Below are 20,210 nucleotides of genomic sequence, written 5' to 3'. Positions count from 1 at the left end.
GCAGGGTTGGACGGATAAGGAGGTCTCAGCGCTTGTGGCTGAAGCTGTGTAGCAATCCTTTCGAAGGATTTTGCCTGTTCCCTCAGGAGTCACTTTTGCGCACAGATTCTCTTGAATTTGTTAAGCTTGATTCTGAGAAACAAAGCTGACAGAGAAAGAGTCATAAAAGAGGACCACTGGTTTCAATTCTAGTTTTCACCAATCCAAGGTTTTCCAAGACAAACATAACAAAGTAGCAAAGCCAGAGCAATTAATCCCTTTGTGTGTGTGTGTGTGTGTGTGTGTGTGTGATTTTACAAGGTAGGCTAAGAGAGAAAGAGGGGCAAAAAGCCATAGTCTCTGTGAACAGAGGCCGTCTCTCCTGGCTGCAGTAGTAAGGCGTAAGTGACAAAATGTTCCTTGCAGTGGGCTTGACTTTCAATTTATTCATGACCTTAAGACAATGAGAACTTTATAAACCTGCATCCTTCCTTTACTACACAAAGCTCAGTATTCTTGCTTTTATTTCACTAGCTATCCCCCCTGGAGCGCCTTCTCTCCCTACCTGTGACCTCACTGAAGGATATTAATGAATACAGGCAACTTCCCGCATCTGGTGTGAAGAGACCAAGCCACTGGGACTGATAAAGCATTTCCAGTCCTGGAGTCATTATCAGTTTTTATTCGAGATAGTGAACCATTGAAACCAGAGTGCATGTTAAAGTTCCTCTACTTCTGAATTCCCTATTCCAGGAAACCTTCGCTATTCAAATCTGACACCCAAGGTCACTTGAAATATACATTTAGCAGTAAACTGTAAAATTACCTATCATGGAAGCACACTCAAATTTTGTAGGTTTGGAGGCTGTGTGTGATCAATTCCTATTGAGAGCAATGACCTGTTTTAGTATTATTATGTATGCTCTTTTTTTTTTTTTTTTTGTACTTCAATTAAAATTTTTTTTTTTTATGTATGCTCTTTATTAATATTTAAAATAAATTCTCCAGTTAGATAAATGATATAGAAACACACTTTAGTATTACGCTACAGTCACTTAAATAGGCTCAGATTTATTTTTAATGCATATATGGAATACTTAAGGGGGAAAAAAACTGTGTTCTAAATAACATGTTTTATTTTTTTTAATCTATATTCAGTCATTGCGCTTGTGTGTGTATATGTGTGTGTGTGTGTGTCTGTGTCTGTGTTGAAAAATGCATGGAGCTTAGGATGAGAAAACTTGCCTCATTTCAGCAATGGCACTTTTATCCTACGTGATACTAAGAAATGCACTTTAACCTCTATTGCCTCAGTATCTATGTTTACAGAATCGAACAATAATATCTGTCCTCTTCTACTCAGGTTCTTTGAATTAAATAAGATTAATAATTATTATAAAGCACTTTGTAAACTTTAAAACACTACACAAATGATAGTTTTAATATTAACTGCATTTCATTTTCACAGCATCAAGAGGCAGAATCTGTGTCTCTTTCAGACACTCGTTTTTCCATTATATTTTCTTGACTGAGGAACTCTATGGTCTGTGCCCTCTTTGTATCTGATGACTTTATCGAATCTGATTAAATATATTTCCCCCAGGGAAATATATTCTTCTGTGACTTCTCAGTACATTTGAATTCTTGCCAAACCAAATTTTCTACCACTTTCTTGAAGATTTCTCGGTTTTCAATCCAGATTTTAGTTCAGAGTTTTTAATCTAATATAACCAGCTAAGGACATTTCCAAAGGTGTTGCACAAGTTTTTGAGTTTAAGATATTAAAACTGACATTATTTTCTCTCTCACCCTCAGCACCTCTTTCCTATGTTCTACCTCCTATGATACCAGTATTTCCTTACTGTTTAAACCAGAAGGAATCCAGGCGTAGTCCTTGACTGGTGCACATCTTCATAATCTCTATAGCTCCTTAATGATCATGTCTGATTCTACTTCCTAAACAACTTCTGTAATCAGCCTATTTATTCATATCCTGAACAATGTTTTATGCCAAACCATTAAATACCTTTGCTGGAACATTGCATGCATGCATGCTAAATCACTTCAGTCGTGTCTGACTCTTTGTGATCCACAGACTGTAGACCATCAGGCTCCTCTGTCCATGGGATTTGCCAAGCAAGAATACCGGAGTGGGTTGCCATGCCCTCCTCCAGGAGATCTTCCCAACCCAGGGATCCAACATACGTCTCTTGTGTCTCCTGCATTGGCAGGTGGGTTATTTACCACTAGTGCCACCTGAGAGGCCTATTTGGATTCTGACTCTGCATAAACTTCCGCTCCAACTAGGATAATCTTCTGAAGCAGAGATCTTATTTGTGTGCATTGTCAAGTTGAAATTCTTCGGTGATTTTGCTTTATCCTATCATTAAGTCTAAGAAAAGTATATATTGGAGTGTCACTTCATACTTCTGTTGTTTTGTTGCTCCTTTATGTATTAAATATTCTAGTACTTATTTTAATTTGAATTTTAGGAACTTCCCCCACTGTCCTTTTAAATGAATCAATGAATGAAAAGATGAATGTCTGAATTCATAAGTGAATATTTGTAATGAAAGCTATTTAAATTTAGACAAGTAGAAATAGACACAATTATTTAGGCTTGGAGAACAGAGCTTAGCAATATAAAATATGGTGTGTGTGTATTAGTTGCTCAGTCGTGTCCGACTCTTTGTAAGCACATGGACTGTAGCCCACCAGGCTCTTTTGTCCATGGGATTCTCCAGGCAAGAATAATGGAGTGAGTATAAAATATGATAATTCTCTACTATCCTTCTGTTGCTGCTGCTGCTAAGTCGCTTCAGTCGTGTCTGACTCTGTGCGACCCTATAGACGGTGGCCCACCAGGCTCCCCTGTCCCTGGGATTCTCCAGGCAAGAACACTGGAGTGGGTTGCCATTTCCTTCTCCAATGCATGAAAGGGAAAATTGAAAGTGAAGTCGCTCAGTCGTGTCCGAATCTTTGCGACCCCATGGTCTGCAGCCTACCAGGCTCCTCCATCCATGGGATTTTCCAGGCAAGACTACTGGAGTGGGGTGCCATTGCCTTCTCCATCCTTCTGTTACCTTTATTCATTTATGTCATGATTTCTCCACCTTAGCACTATTGACATTTCAGACCAGATCGTTCTTTGTTTTTGTGAGCTGTTCTGAGCATTGTTTTTTAGCAGCATCTCTGGCTTCTACACTCTAGCACACCCCAACTCCCAAGTAATGCTAATTTAAAATGACTCCAGATATTGCCAAACCCCAGAATCACAAACATTTAGCTCCCCCAGTTTTTTTCAAGAGGGGCTAGTGGGAGTACTTGCTATTTTTGATATCCTTGATTACCTGATCAAGAGTGGTTATATTTCACTGATGCCGAGCTATGAATCTAGTCATTAGGAGATTAAAATGACACCCCAAAAGCATAGTAGATACTGCACTATGCAAACAGCCATTTGCTGTCCTTTGGATCACTATGAAGTTTGAATTTCAGGAGCTATCTAGGATTAAAGACTTGAAACATGTCTAATTTAGATTCAGAACTCATTTTTGGTATTTTAACCAAAGGTCCTGAGAATAGCACCTTCATATTTGAAAAAGAAGGTAAGTACTTTATTTGGGGGCTTCCCAAGTGGCTAAGGGGTAAAGACCCTGCCTGCCAAGCAAGAGACAAGCGACCGAACAACAACAACTTTATATTTTATAAATCATACAGAGACAGAACAATTAGTTTGTTTAATTAAAATGAACAAACAGCTCCAGAGAGTGTGCTGTCAGTTAAAGACTGTCCACCCTCTACAAGTTGTAGAAGTCATAACAGACATCCTGAGTACACGTCCATTATGTCTCTGAATCATGTCTGACTCTTTGTGAGCCCATGAGCTGCAGGCTACCAGGTTCCTCTGCCATGGAATTTTCCAGGCAAGAGTACTGGAGTGGGTTGCCATTGACCACTCCAGGGATTGAACCTGCATCTCCTGCATTGCAGGTGGATTCTTCAGCTCTGAGACACCAAGGAAGACTGAATATGTATTTAAAAGCAAAACCAATACAATATTGTAAAGTAAAAAGAAAAAAATTAAAAAAACAAATAAAAGAACCAAATAAAAAAAAATTTAAAAACAAACAGAAAGCACTCTACTGAAGCAACTGATGTTTTAAAAGATTTAGCCAATTAGAAGTCTAATCATTTTGAAGTCTCTACAATTATAAAATACCTCTGAATCTTTGAGAGGGAGACACACACTGCCAGAAATATTATCAGTGTTGCTCCTTTAACTGACCTACCTGGAGGTTGCATTCTAGGATCTATTTCTTATCATGGAAAAAGTTTACTTTTTAATATCTATGCTCTGTGACTGCTCATCCTATCAAGAAGAATTGTATTGCAAATAATCATGATCTGGACTGCTTTTGTCTGTGGCTGAAGCTGAAGCCATCCAATTAATATATGGTGTTCAGGGAAAATAGCTCATTTTAAACCAGGGTCTTAGGTAAAGGAAAGGACAGCCTTTTATTAACTTTGTCCCTTGTCTCTAGACATATTTATTGCATTCTTCTGGAACAAAAATAATAGAAGCTCAGGCATAAGGCCATGTGTGCAAAAAAAAAAAAAAAAAACCTCTCAGCTGCCATGAATGTAAATGGCTCTGTCATTTGATGAGAAACACTGTGGTTTGAAAATCTGAAAATGACTCACAGGATTTAGAAATATCTCCTATAAAATATAGACACTTGATGATTAAAAAGAGGATTATGTGGAGATAATAGTAATATCTTCGTTTTGTCCTTGCACACAGCTACATATTTAAGTTTGATTTATGTCTCTGCTGCTATTCAGCATGGCCAGTAAATTTTTTCTTTAATTTGTCTATGAAATGGAACAAATCTTATTTGTCACAATGAATTTAAATGAAATGTTAATATATTTACCTGCCACAAGTTCACAATTATCTCTACTGAAATTTCACTCTAGATTTTTGGTGTGTGTTTATTATAAAATGTAGGTCTTTATCCACTCTTATTTCTGAAGTTATTGTATCAACTACTCTCACTGATTTTGTGTTTTTCCCATATGTGTCAAAATTTTTCAAATATGTCTCAATATGGGACTCTGGGAGAAAGTTATAAAGTGCAATTTCGGTTCATGTCCAAAACATTAACTTACAGATATAGTGTTGTTAACACATCTCAGGCAAAATACTGCCCAGAGAGTTAGGGATTTGGGTGCAGAAGACTGAGCCAAAATTTGTAGCTCTATAAGCAATCATCCAAGAGGCAGAATGTTGGGAATAATTTTAAATCAATGCCAGGCAGAGTGGCAGACTATGACTTAAATCTGAATATATTCTAGAGCTTAAATAATCCTAGTAATTGCTATACGTGATCAGTCAGACAGAAGTCTCTGAGCTGACCTAATGATCAGAAGGAAGTCACGTGTTCAGAATGAGCTAATCACAGTGGTGGGCAGGAGAGGTTATGCCTGACTGGGCTCTCTTACCCAGACAAGCTGACTTGAATGTAACTGATCCTGAGTGATAAAAAACAAAACAAAACAAACAAACAAACAAACAAAAACCACAAAGGACTTGAGAACACAGAAAATCTTTTCATTTTTTTCCCATTCATTACTACATATTTGGAAAGAAAATATGAGACATTTCAATCCATTTCCTTTTTTTCTCCTTAGCTTCTGAGTTTTTCTTACTTTCTTTTTAAAAATTATTTTATATTGGAATATAGTTGATTTACAATGTTGTTAGTTTCAGGTATACAGCAAAGTGATTTAATTATGCATATATATATATATATACTATTTTTCAGACTTTTTTCCCATATAGGTTATTACAGAGTACTGAGTAAAGTTACATGTGCTATACAGGAGGTCCTATGTGCTTGTTTATAATCAGTTTTATATATGTTAAGTAGTGTGTGTATGCTAAGCCTACCAACCCTCCTAATTTAACCTATTCCCCTCAATTTTTTTCTTTGATTTTCTAAGTCTGTGATCTTTTTCTGTTTTGTAAATTTGGAAAACTCAGCAGTGGCCACAGGACTGGAAAAGGTCAGTTTTCATTCCATTTCCAAAGAAAGGCAATAGCAAATAATTTTCAAATTACCGCACAATTGCACTCATCTCACACGCTAGTGAAGTAATTCTCAAAATTCTCCAAGCCAGGCTTCAACAGTATGTGAACCGTGAACTTCCAGATGTTCAAGCTGGCTTTAGAAAAGGCAGAGGAACCAGAGATCAAGTTGCCAACATCCTCTGGATCATCAAAAAAGCAAGAGAGTTCCAGAAAAACATCTATTTCTGCTTTATTGACTATGCCACAGCCTTTGACTGTGTGGGTCACAACAAACTGTGGAAAATTCTGAAAGAGATAGGTATACAAGACCACCTGACCTGCCTCTTGAGAAATCTGTATGCAATTCAGAAAGCAACATTTAGAATTGGACATGGAACAATAGACTGGTTCCAAATAGGAAAAGGAGTACATCAAGGCTGTATATTGTCACCCTGTTTATTTAACCTATATGCAGAATATATCATGAGAAATGCTGGACTGGATGAAGCACAAGCTGGAATCAAGATTACCGTGAGAAATATCAATAACCTCAATATCAATAATCAATATCTGAGGTCTGCCATAAGGACACCACCCTTATGGCAGAAAGTAAAAAAGAACTAAAGAGGCTTTTGATGAGAGTGAAAATGTTGGCTTAATGCTCAACATTCAGAAAACTAGATCATGGCATCTGGTCCCATCACTTCATGGCAAATAGATGGGGAAACAGTTGCAGAATTTATATTTGGGGCTCCAAAATCACTGCAGATGGTGACTGCAGCCATGAAATTTAAAAATGCTTATTCCTTGGAAGGAAAGTTATGGCCAACCTATACAGCATATTAAAAAACAGAGACATTACTTTGCCAACAAATGTCCGTCTAGTCAAGGCTATGGCTTTTCCAGTGGTCATGTATGGATGTGAGAGTTGGACTACAAAGAAAGCTGAGCGCTGAAGAATTGATACTGTTGAACTGTGGTATTGGAGAAGACTCTTGAGAGTCCCTTGGACTGCAAGGAGATCCAACCAGTCCATCCTAAAGGAAATCAGTCCAGAGGGTTCATTGGAAGGACTGATGCTGAAGATGAAACTCCAATACTTTGGCCACCTGATGCAAAGAACTGACTCATTTGAAAAGACCTTGATGCTGGGAAAGATTAAAAGCAGGCGGAGAAGGTGACGACAGAGGATGAGATGGATGGATGGCATCACCAACTCAATGGACATGAGTTTGAATAAACTCCAGGAGTTGGTGATGGACAGGGAGGCCTGGCGTGCTGCAGTCCATGGAGTTGCAAAGAGTTGGACACGACTGAGCAACTGAACTGAACTCATTTGTATTATGTTTTAGACTTCACATGTAAGTGATTTCATGTGATATTTGTCTTTCTCTGCCAGCCTTCACTTAGAATGATTGCCTTCTTATCTATATCTTTACTTAACAAGATTTGACATAATCCTGGGAAGGAAATACCTACAGCAATAAATTTACCCAAATCTCTTGTTCTAGATATTTTCTCATTTGTAAGTTTTCAGAAAATGACAGAATATTAGGAGGAATTAACTATGGAATGTGAAGGAAGGGAATTTTTTGACTTTTCAATCTTCCATACCCATTTGAATCTTTATAATTATTTTCATAATTTTATAATAAAACATAAAACAAATAGAAAAACATTATGAATTTCCTGGGTCACTGACTTTTAGTGGAACAATGAAAGAAACTTAAAAATAACATTGGTAATCCATTTCTGTTCACCTTGAAAACGTAGAGCATGGTAACATTTCCAGTAGTTTGGATAAGAACAGATTTTCAGGTGTGGGAAAATGGTTGACTCGTTCTATTTGCTTTTTGGTTTCATCAGGATGATTTTTTTTTTTTTTTTTATCATGTTGAAAGGCATCTGGAACCTTATCATAATAAGGATGTACACTATGACATTTTTACTCATATCACCATAACCTGGTGTTTTATTTCAGGGTATAGAGAGATGAGTCTTGAGTTCAGGATCATATAGCAGTTACAAGCAGATTTAAGCATGCCAAGAATCAAATTCAGGCCCATCACTTAATACTCTTGTAAGTTGTAAAGGGTAAGTTACCCTATTAAGGGCTTCCCTGGTGACTCAGATGGTAAAAAATTTGCCTGCAACACAGGGGATCCAGGTGTGAATCCAGGGTCAGGAAGATCCCCTGGAGAAGGGAATAGCAACCCACTCCAGTATTCTTGCCTGGAGAATTCCATGGACAAAGGAGCCTGGTGGGCTACAGTCCATGGGGTCACAAAGAGCCAGGTGCGACAGAACCACTTTCAATTTTCACCCTTTTTTATACTTCTAAAAAACTAGACTTGATTCCTAACTCCAAGGATTGTGGAATCTTAATGGGTTCAGTTCAGTTCAGTCGCTCAGTCGTGTCTGACTCTTTGCGACCCCATGAATCGCACCATGCCAGGCCTCCCTGTCCATCGCCAACTCCTGGAGTTCACTCAGACTCAGATCCATTGAGTCGGTGATGTCATCCAGCCATCTCATCCTCTGTCGTCCCCTTTTCCTCCTGCCCCCAATCCCTCCCAGCATCAGGGTCTTTTCCAATGAGTCATCTCTTCGCATGAGGTGGCCAAAGTACTGGAGTTTCAGCTTTAGCATCATTCCTTCCAAAGAACACCCAGGGCTGATCTCCTTCAGAATGGACTGGTTGGATCTCCTTGCAGTCCAAGGGACTCTCAAGAGTCTTCTCCAACACCACAGTTCAAAAGCATCAATTCTTCTGCTCTCAGCTTTCTTCACAGTCCAACTCTCACATCCATAAATGACCACTGGAAAAACCATAGCCTTGACTGGACGGACCTTAATGGGTTAGTGAAACTTATAACTGGTAGTGTGCTTGACACACAGTAAACATTCAATAAGTTTGACTGGTGACTGTTTGAAGCTGAAATGAAACTTGAAGAAAACATGAAATGTAACTTTGGAAGTTTCCAGAAAAACTAGAAAATGTTAGTAGTTTATTCCATTCATAAGCACACATTTTTCTCATAATTGCAAACTACCCCTTAGGTTGTAAATTATAATTTTGCTTGTTAAACAAACCACCCACTTTGGAGGAATGATGTGTCTTTACCCTACTGCTTTCAACTCCCCCTTTTTTGCCATAATGTGATCAAAGATTCCTTACTATTTATTTTCAAACAATAAATATGAGAATGGCTGCTGATTTCCTTAAGACATTTTCAAAGTTATTTGCCAAGATCAAGAATCATTAACTCATATTCTGCCTTTACCAAGTAAATATTTGGCAAATAAATACTTAGGATATAGCTGTATTTGTTGCAACTGCAGTTTAAACAATTATTTTGGGATTAGCATGTATCCTAAATCAAAATGAATCACTAAATAACTCAAAAGAGTTATGGAACATTTTTGTGTGTATGAAATTTGGAAAAATTGAAGAAAATTTTACCTCTTAGTTTTGTTTACCTTCATGCAAAGAAATTTTAGCCATGAAATGTTAGAAATAAGAACATTATACATTTATATATGACTTTTTCAATTATAATAATCATATTATAAAAATAATACATTGGGGACATTTTAAAAGATAAATACTAAACTGTATTTTCCTAGGTACTTCCAAGTTAATCTCAATGGGTATTTTTCAATACCTAGGTCATATAATTTATCTCTCACAAACAGCTTTTAGTTCTTCAAGGTTAACATGCAATTAGCATTTGTAAATATATTGTGTGATTGTCAATATTAAAATTTTCAAAATTATAGCAAAAGATAAATAATTAAATTTGTCTTAAAGGGATTTATATTTTCATAAATATAAACAATCACAGAGTCACATAGATTGACCAAAATGTAAAACTGTCTGTTAAAAAAATCTGCAAGTGAAACAAATGCTGAATTACTTTTTGCAATTTCACATTTTGCATAGATCACATTAAAAAACCACACCATGTATCAGAGAACTTTTTTAGCTTTTTATTTTATATTGGAGTATAGCTGATATGCCAGCAAATTTGGAAAACTCGGCAGTGGCCACAGGACTGGAAAAGGTCAGTTTTCATTCCAATCCCAAAGAAAGGCAATGCCAAAGAATGCTCAAACTACCACACAATTGCACTCATCTCACACGCTAGTAAAATAATGCTCAAAATTCTCCAAGCCAGGCTTCAGCAATATGTGAACCGTTAACTTCCTGATGTTCAAGCTGGTTTTAGAAAAGGCAGAGGAACCAGAGATCAAATTGCCAACATCTGCTGGATCATGGAAAAAGCAAGAGAGTTCCAGAAAAACATCTATTTCTGCTTTATTGACTATGCCACAGCCTTTTACTGTGTGGATCACAATAAACTGTGGAAAATTCTGAAAGAGATGGGAATACCAGACCATCTGATCTGCCTCTAGAGAAATTTGTATGCAGGTCAGAAAGCAACAGTTAGAACTGGGGAGGGAGGAGGGAGGAGGGTTCAGGATGGGGAACACAGGTATACCTGTGGCAGATTCATTTTGATATTTGGCAAAACTAATACAATATTGTAAAATTTAAAAAAAAAAAAAAAAAAGAACTGGACATGGAACAACAGACTGGTTCCAAATAGGAAAAGGAGTTCATCAAGGCTGTATATTGTCACCCTGTTTATTTAACGTACATGCAGAGTACATCATGAAAAACGCTGGACTGGAAGAAACACAAGCTGCAATCAAGATTGCTGGGAGAAATATCAATAACCTCAGATATGCAGATGACACCACCCTTATGGCAGAAAGTGAAGAGGAACTCAAAAGCCTCTTGATGAAAGTGAAAGTGGAGAGTGAAAAAGTTGGCTTAAAGCTCAACATTCAGAAAACGAAGATCATGGCATCCGGTCCCATCACTTCATGGGAAATAGATGGGGAAACAGTGGAAACAGTGTCAGATTTTATTTTTCTGGGCTCCAAAATCACTACATACAGATGGTGACTGCAGCCATGAAATTAAAAGACGCTTGCTCCTTGGAAGGAAAGTTATGACCAATAGCATATTCAAAAGCAGAGACATTACTTTGCCAACAAAGGTTCATCTAGTCAAGGCTATGGTTTTTCCTGTGGTCATGTATGGATGTGAGAGTTGGACTGTGAAGAAGGCTGAGCGCTGAAGAATTGATGCTTTTGAACTGTGGTGTTGGAGAAGACTCTTGAGAGTCCCTTGGGCTGCAAGGAGATCCAACCAGTCCATTCTAAAGATCAGCCCTGGGATTTCTTTGGAAGGAATGATGCTAAAGCTGAAACTCCAGTACTTTGGCCACCTCATGCGAAGAGTTGACTCATTGGAAAAGACTTTGTTGCTGGGAGGGATTGGGGGCAGGAGGAGAAGGGGATGACAGAGGATGAGATGCTGGATGGCATCACTGACTCGATGGACATGAGTCTGAGTGAACTCCAGGAGTTGGTGATGGACAGGGAGGCCTGGCGTGCTGCAGTTCATGGGGTCGCAAAGAGTCAGACACGACTGAGTGACTGATCTGATCTGATCTGATAGCTGATTAACAGTATTGTGATATTTTCAGGTGGACAGCAAAGGAGGTCAGCCATACATATAGATAAATCCATTGTCTCCCAAACTTCTCTACCATCAGAGAATTTAGATATGTAAATGACTACTCAGTAGTGATAAATCTTGGAAAAAGTTCCACTGCTGAACACAGCTAATGAAGTAAGCAATTAAATTATTATGTGAAAATGTTATTAGAAGTACACTCATTGTTAGACAAAGAGGGTAAAAATGATAATAAAAATCAAATATATTTGAATTGTACTAAAGCATTCTTCACTTTCATGCATTGGAGGAGGAAATGGCAACCCACTCCAGTGTTCTTGCCTGGAGAATCCCAGGGACAGCGGAGCCTGGTGGGCTGCCGTCTGTTGGGTCGCACAGAGTCGGACACGACTGAAGTGACTTAGTAGTAGTAGTAGTAGTAGTAAGGCAGCAGAAGATGAGGCCTCCTATCTGGAAAGGTTGATTATAAAAACAACATGAATAAAATGTTTAAAACCTTCAATACTAGGAGATTTTTTGTGTGTGTGAGTACTGTAACAAGAGGAGATTACCTGGTGGTTCAGTAGTAAAAAATCTGCCTGCCAAGACAAGAGATGTGCTTTTAATCCCTAGGTTGGAAGATCCTCTGGAGAAGGAAATGTCAACTCACTGCAGCGTTCTTGTCTAGGAAATCCCATGGAAGAGGGACAGAGGAGCCTGGTGGGCTATAGTTCATGGGGTTGCGAAAGATTCGGACATGGTTAGGGACTAAACAACAACAACAGTATAACAATACCCTTTGAATCCATATGGTCAATCTTCTGATAGCAGAGAAATTCTAAATGACCTAAAAAGTAGAACTAAGAGACAAAAAACTCAGAATAAATTTTTTAGCAGAAAATTATCATCTGATTTGTTAATGTATGTGAGCCAGTAATGGTTCTATTTTTGTCATTCTAACATCTCGTGGAAATTTTTCTGGTCCTTACCATTTGTATATGTGAAAGGTAGATCTTAATCTTTTCCACCAATAATGTTAAAATCCAGAAAGAGAGTTACATTTCTGGCCAAGTTGGAGTGAATTTTTCATATTCAGCCTTCCTTTTAAAGCAATTAAGAAATGGACAAAATGTATGAAATAATGGTTTCAAGACATTGGGTGTTAGGCAACGAAAACAACTATAACTGAGAGATAGGGGGAAAATGAGGTACCCCAGTGGACTGATTTGGGAACATTCGTAGATGCGGCATACAAAGAGGTAACCCATGTGGAGCCTGGGGGAATCCTGAGGTTAAGAAGAGAGAGCTTGGAAGAGTCTGAGGAGAATGAGGAAACTGGAATTTACAGAACAGAGTCCTGGAGACAAGACAGCCACACTAAGCTCCAGAGCTGTGCAGAAGGTGCAGTTGAGTACCCAACAGAGTACTGATCCATACATGCCTGTGATGAATTTACACAAGGTTGGGGGGAAAACACACCAGAAAGAGTAGGAGGAAACTGCCCCATGCTCACATATCACTACAAAAAGTCTCTGTTCTCACCAACCAGATTGCAAGCCCCGTTATTTATGGGGAATTGGATAGATTACTCAACTCTGGTCTTGTGTAACACAATTAAAGACATTTTTGTAACAATCAGCTGTTTCCAAGTAACATAATTATGTCCCTGAACAAAGAATACTTACTGAAATTCATTCAATATTTATATTTAATTCTTCAATAATTCAATACTTACTGAAATAATTACTGAAATTCAACTATATTCCCTGTATCAAAAAAGTAAAATTCACAATGTTTGGTAACCAAAAATTGTTAGCGGACAAAGAGGTAGAAAATATGACTCACAATGAAGAGATAGATCAATCATTTAAAACCGACACACATGTTAAAATTTGCAAACAAGGACATTAAAATGGTCATTATAACTGAATACTATATGTTCAAAATTTTGTTGGAGACATGGATAATTGAAAAACCCAAAGACCCTCATTAAACGTCTAGAGATAGAAATAACCTGGATGAAATTTAAGGCAAAGTAGACACTACAGAAAATAAAAAGTTCAGTAAATTGAAAACATAACAAAAGAAACAATCCAAAGTAAAATATAAAGAGAAAGTAATAAAAATTAAAAACAAACAAAAAGCTTGACAGAGTATCCATGAGCTGTGGGTTAGCATGAAGCAATATCCATGAAATTGGAGGATTGGAGAGAGAAGGTGCGTGTATATTTGTGTATATGTATACACATATACATATATATTATATATTGTTTATAAATAACGTATATATTGTATACAATTGCATATATAATGTTGTTGTTTGTTGTTTATTCACTAAGTCATGTCTGACTCTTTCACAATCCCATGAACTGTAGCCTGCCAGGCTCCTCTGTCCATAGGATTTCCCAGGCGAGAATACTGGAGTGGCTTGCCATTTCCTTCTCCAGGGGATGCTCCCAATCCACGGATCAAGCCTGCATATCCTGAATTGACATGTGAATTCTTTACAGCTGAGCCACCAGGGAAGCCTATATATATATATATATATATATATATAACAAGTACATGTATAAAATGTAAAATAATATTGTGTACATAAAATATTACATGCATATTTTAATATATTAAATATATACTTAAAGACATATATGCTATGCACAGAGCTAAATTTTTGCACCCAGAAAAAAGATACTTCAAAAACAAAGACAAAGGTATGAACTTTTCAGACAGAATGAAACAATGCATATCTCTCAGAAATATGTGAAAGCCAAGTGAACAGAAAAAAATGATACTGGATTGTAATCTAGATATGCAGAAAGTAAAGAGTTGTGAAAACAGCAGCTAATTTAGGTACATATATTACTTCTTTAAATATCTTCAAAATGCAAATATAAGAATGAATACAATAATAACAATGTATTATATAGTTTATGTAAAACATACACAGTAGGAGCCCAGAGATCTGCACTGGAGAAATGGAAGTATTCAACTGTAAAATAGTAAAATTTGTATGTGGAGTGGTATAATATAACTTGAAGACAGGTTGTGCTGAGTAAAAATGTAAACTACAAATACTAAAACTACAACTAAGATGAGCTATAAATAATAACCCAAGCAGATAAAATAGAATTTAACTCATACTTAATTTAAACGATAGTAGAAAGAACGGAGAAGGCAATGGCACCCCACTCCAGTACTCTTGCCTGGAAAATCCCATGGACGGAGGAGCCTGGTAGGCTGCAGTCCGTGGGGTTGCTAAGAGTCTGACACGACTGAGCGACTTCACTTTCACTTTTCAGTTTCATGCATTGGAGAAGGAAATGGCAACCCACTCCAGTGTTCTTGCCTGGAGAATCCCAGGGATGGCGGAACCTGGTGGGCTGCCGTCTATGGGGCCGCCCAGAGTCGGACATGACTGAAGTGACTTAGCAGCAGCAGCAGCAGCAGCAGCAGCAGCAGAGGGAAAGAAAGAGGTAACAGCTAAAAGTCAGAAACAATCAATTGTATAAAAAGTTGCCTACAAAAATGCAATCCCTATATGGACATAAATAGGGTAAAAATAATTTTGATCAAAAGAAAGCTGGAGAAAAAAAATGCTGGAGGAACTATATTAACAGCAATTAGAGTTGATAGAAAAAAGTGTTTCTAGGTGTTCAGTTCAGTTCAATCGCTGAGTTGTGTCCGATTCATCGCGACCCCATAAACCACAGCACACCAGGCCTCCCTGTCCATCACAAACTCCCAGAGTTTACCAAAACTCATGTCCATTGAGTCGGTAATGCTATCTAACCATTTTATCCTCTGTTGTCCCCTTCTCCTCCTGCCTTCAATCTTTGCCAACATCAGGGTCTTTTCAAATGAGTCAGCTCATCGCATCAGGTGGCCAAAATATTGGAGTTTCAGCTTTAGCATCAGTCCTTCCAGTGAACACTCAGGACTGATTTCCTTTAGGATGGACTGGTTGGATCTCCTTGCAGTCCAAGGGACTCTCAAGAGTCTTCTCCAACACCACAGTTCAAAAGCATCAATTTTTTGGTGCTCAGCTTTCTTTATAGTCCAACTCTCACATTCATACATGACTAGTGGAAAAACCATAGCCTTGACTAGATGGACCTTTGTCGACAAAGTAATGTCTCTGCTTTTTAATATGCTGTCTAGGTTGGTCATAACTTTCCTTCCAAGGAGTAAGTGTCTTTCAGTTTCATGGTTGCAATACCATCTGCAGTGATTTTGGATGCCCCCCCCAAAAAAAGTCAGCCACTGTTTCTACTGTTTCCCCATCTATTTGCCATGAAGTGATGGGACCAGATGCCATGATCTTAGTTTTCTGAATGCTAAGCTTTAAGCCAACTTTTTCATTCTCCTCTTTCACTTTCATTAAGAGGCTCTTTAGTTCCTCTTCACTTTCTGCCATAAGGGTGGAGTCATTTGCGTATCTGAGGTTATTGTTATTTCTCCCGGCAATCTTGATTCCAGCTTGTGCTTCTTCCAGTCCAGCATTTCTCATGATGTACTCTGCATATAAGTTAAATAAGCAGGGTGACAATATACAGCCTTGACATACTCCTTTTCTTATTTGGATCCAGTCTGTTGTTCCATGTCCAGTTCTAACAGTTGCTTCCTGACCTGCATGTAGGTTTCTCAAGAGGCAGGTCAGGTGGTCTGGTATTCCCATCTCTTGAAGAATTTTCCACAGTTTATTGTGATCCACACAGTCAAAGGCTTTGGCATAGTCAATGAAGCAGAAATAGATGTTTTTCTGGAAGTCTCTTGCTTTTTCCTTTATCCTGCAGATGTTGACAATTTGATCTCTGGTGCCTCTGCCTTTTTAAAATCTAGCTTGAACATGTGGAAGTTCACAGTTCACATATTGCTGAAGCCTGGCTTGGAGAATTTTGAGCATTACTTTACTAGCATGTGAGATGAGTGCAATTGTTTGGTAGTTTGAGCATTCTTTGGCATTGCCTTTCTTTGGGATTGGAATGAAAACTGACCTTTCCAGTCCTATGGCCACTGCTGAGTTTTCCAAATTTGCTCACATATTGAGTGCAGCACTTTCACAGAATCATCTTTTAGCATTTGAAATAGCTCAACTGGAATTCCATCACCTCCACTAGCTTTGTTCGTAGTGATGCTTCCTAAGGCCCACTTGACTTCACATTCCAGGATGTCTGGCTCTAGGTGGGTGATCACACCATCATGATTATCTGGGTGGTGAAAATCTTTTGTGTATAGTTTTTCTGTGTATTCTTGCCACCTCTTCTTAATATCTTCTGTTTCTGTTAGGTCCATACCATTTCTGTCATTTTGTGAGCCCATCTTTCCATGAAATATTCCCTTGGTATCTCTAATTTTCTTGAAGAGATCTCTAGTCTTTCCTATTCTATTGTTTTCCCCTATTTCATTGCAATGATCTCTGAGGAAGGCTTTCTTATCTCTCCTTGCTATTCTGTGGAACTCTGCATTCAAATGGGTATATCTTTCCTTTTCTCCTTTGCTTTTCATTTCTCTTCTTTTCACAGCTATTTGTAAGGCCTCCTCAGACAGCCATTTTGCTTTTTTGCATTTCTTTTTCTTGAGGGATGGTCTTGATCCCTGTCTCCTGTACAATGTCATGAATCTCCATCCATAGTTCATCAGGCACTCTATCTATCAGATCTAGTCCCTTAAATCTATTTCTCACTTCCACTGTATAATCATAAGGGATTTGATTTAGATCATACCTGGTCTAGTAGTTTTCCCCACTTTCTTCAATTTAAGTCTGAATTTGGCAATAAGGAGCTCATGAACTGAGCGACAGTCAGCTCCCGGTCTTGTTTTTGCTGACTGTATAAAGATATCAAAATAAAAGCAGGCAAACGGTAGAGAAATAACAATGAAGCTAAAAGTTGGTTCTTTGGGAAGGTCAGTAAAGATGATAATTGCTAGGAAAATAGAATGGAAAAGAAAAGAGAAGTGACAAAAATTGCCAATGGTTAAAGAATGAGTAAGAGAATTGTATTACGCATACCACAAATACTAAAGAGGAAATAAAGGAAAAATGGGCTTCCCTGGTGGCTCAGATAGTAAAGGATCTTCCTGCAATGTGAAAGACCTGGGTGCTATCCCTGGATTGGGAAGGTCCGCTGGAGGAGGGAATGGCTACCCAGTCATGTATTTTTGCCAAGACAATTCCATATACAGAGGAGCCTGGAGGGCTACAGCCCATGGGGTATGTGGGGCCTCTAAGGGTTGGACATGACTGAACAACTAAAACACACACACAGAGGAAAAATAAACAATCTGGAACAAAATTATGCCAAAATTTGTCACCTTTGATAAAGTGGACACAGCTACCACAGCTCACTGACTCGGTGGCATCAGCGACTCCGTGGACATGAGTTTGAGCAAGTTGGTGATGGAGAGGGTAGCCTGGCATGCTGCAGTCCACGGAGTCGCTAAGAGTTGGAACCGACTGAGCGTCTGAACTGAACTGACCAAAGCTCAGGCTTGTTTCGGGTACTTTCCAGCACTTGTTTACAGCCAAGTTTTTGAAGGTGAATCATTCTATCAGGCTTGTTTGCAATGATGTAGAACAATTGGAACTTTCATATATTTCTGGTGATAAGGTAAAATGATACCGTTACTTTGGAAGTTGAAGTTTGGCAGCTTCTAAAGATTTTAAACATAACTTTCCACATGACCCAGCTATTCTGCTCATAGATATTTACCCAAGAGAAATGAAACCCTATGACTATACAAAGATTTGAAAACACATTAATAGCAGCTTTATTTGAAACAGACAAAGCTGGAAACAATTCAAATGTCCACAGCAGGTGGATGGATAAACAAGTTCTGCTGTATCCAAACAAGGCAGTATTACATAGAAAAAATCAAGCCCAAACAAAAACAACCTGTCTGTAGAAGCCAACAGCATAAATACATCTCAAACAGTTTTGTGGAATGATGCTTGACAAAAAAGAGCTTATGGTGTATGATTCCATTTAGATACATTTCTAGAACTGCAAACAAATCTATAGTGACAGATCAGTGTTTGCCTGGGTACTGGCATAAGGCAGTGATTGCACAGAGACACTAAGAAACTTCTGTGGATCACAGATATGTTCATATCTTAATTGCAGAGATGGTTTTACAGGGTTTAAACATGCTGCTGCTGCTAAGTCGTTTCAGTCGTGTCCGACTCTGTGTGACCCCATAGACGGCAGCCCATCCAAGCTCCCCCGTCCCTGGGATTCTCCAGGCAAGAACACTGGAGTGGGTTGCCATTTCCTTCTCCAATGCATGAAAGTGAAAAGTGAAAGTGAAGTCGCTCAGTCGTGTCCGACCCTCAGCAACCCCATGGACTGCAGCCTACCAGGCTCCTCCGTCCATGGGATTTTCCAGGCAAGAGTACTGCAGTGGGGTGCCACTGCACATGCTAAATCTTAGCAAATTTTAAACTTTAAATCTGTGTTCTATATTATTGTCTATATATATTTTTTTAAAAAATCTGAAGGATAGCTCTATTTTATTTTTTAACTTAATTTTTATTGGACTTTAGCTGCTTTGCAATGAGCTCTACTTTTTGGAACTATCAACTGTTTGCAGTTTTACAATTTCTGAATTTATAAAATAGAATATAGAAATATTACTTTCTTTTCTAAAAATATATTGAAATAGTATTGACTTACAGTGTTACATTAGGTTCAGGTATGAACCAAATATAATAGGTTCATAGTTCATAGGAACTCAATATTTTTATAGATTATACAGCCTAAAAAGTTACTGTAAAATATGGACTATATTCCCTGTGTTGTCACCACTGTGAGTCACCACTGTGATTATCTATTTTATGACTGGTAGTTTGTTCATCTTAATACCTTTCACCTATTTAATTCCTCTCCCCAACCTTCTCCCCTGTGGTAACTGCTAGTTTGTTTTCTGTAGTCTACTTTTGTTTTGTTTTATTCTGTTTATTTTATTTTTTTAGACTCAATACATAAATGAAAACATGTTGTATTTGTCTTTCTGTGTCTGACTTATTTCACTAAGTTTAATATCCTCTAGATAATTCCATGTTGTTGCAAAGGGCACAGTTTCATATTACTCAGTCATCCAAAAGAAATCATGTGTAAAATAGTCAGTGGAATCTTCACTATAGCACAGGGAGCTCAGCTCTGTGATGACCTAGATGGGTGGAATTGAGGAGGGTAGAAGGGATGTCCAAGAATGAGGGGATATGTGTATACATGTAGCAGATCCACTTCGTCATACAACAGAAACTAACACAGCATTGTCATGAAAAACAACACAAAAAGAAAACATGTTCTTACTTGGGTTTGGTACAAACAAGTCTCCAAAATCTGTAATGCTTCTTTACAGACTACATAAGTGGTCTTTATGAAAGTGAGATAAGTTGGCAATGACACGTTTAAGAATGAATAATTTTAAGTCATTGGTAACATTCATCATTTTATACATGGATTCCAATATTTTTCTTGTCATGGTCCTTAAATGACATTTGTTTAGTCTTTATTTCTTCTCTGACTGTTAACATCAGTTGTTTGACATACTTGCAACTAATTCATGACTGTGAGTAACAGGTTACCTGCATAACAATATTCTGTTACCTCATATTTTAATTAGATGCTC

This window comes from Bos taurus, chromosome 12, assembly GCF_002263795.3.
Source record: "Bos taurus isolate L1 Dominette 01449 registration number 42190680 breed Hereford chromosome 12, ARS-UCD2.0, whole genome shotgun sequence".
Classification (NCBI taxonomy): domain Eukaryota; kingdom Metazoa; phylum Chordata; class Mammalia; order Artiodactyla; family Bovidae; genus Bos; species Bos taurus.
This window is presented reverse-complemented; position numbering follows the sequence as displayed.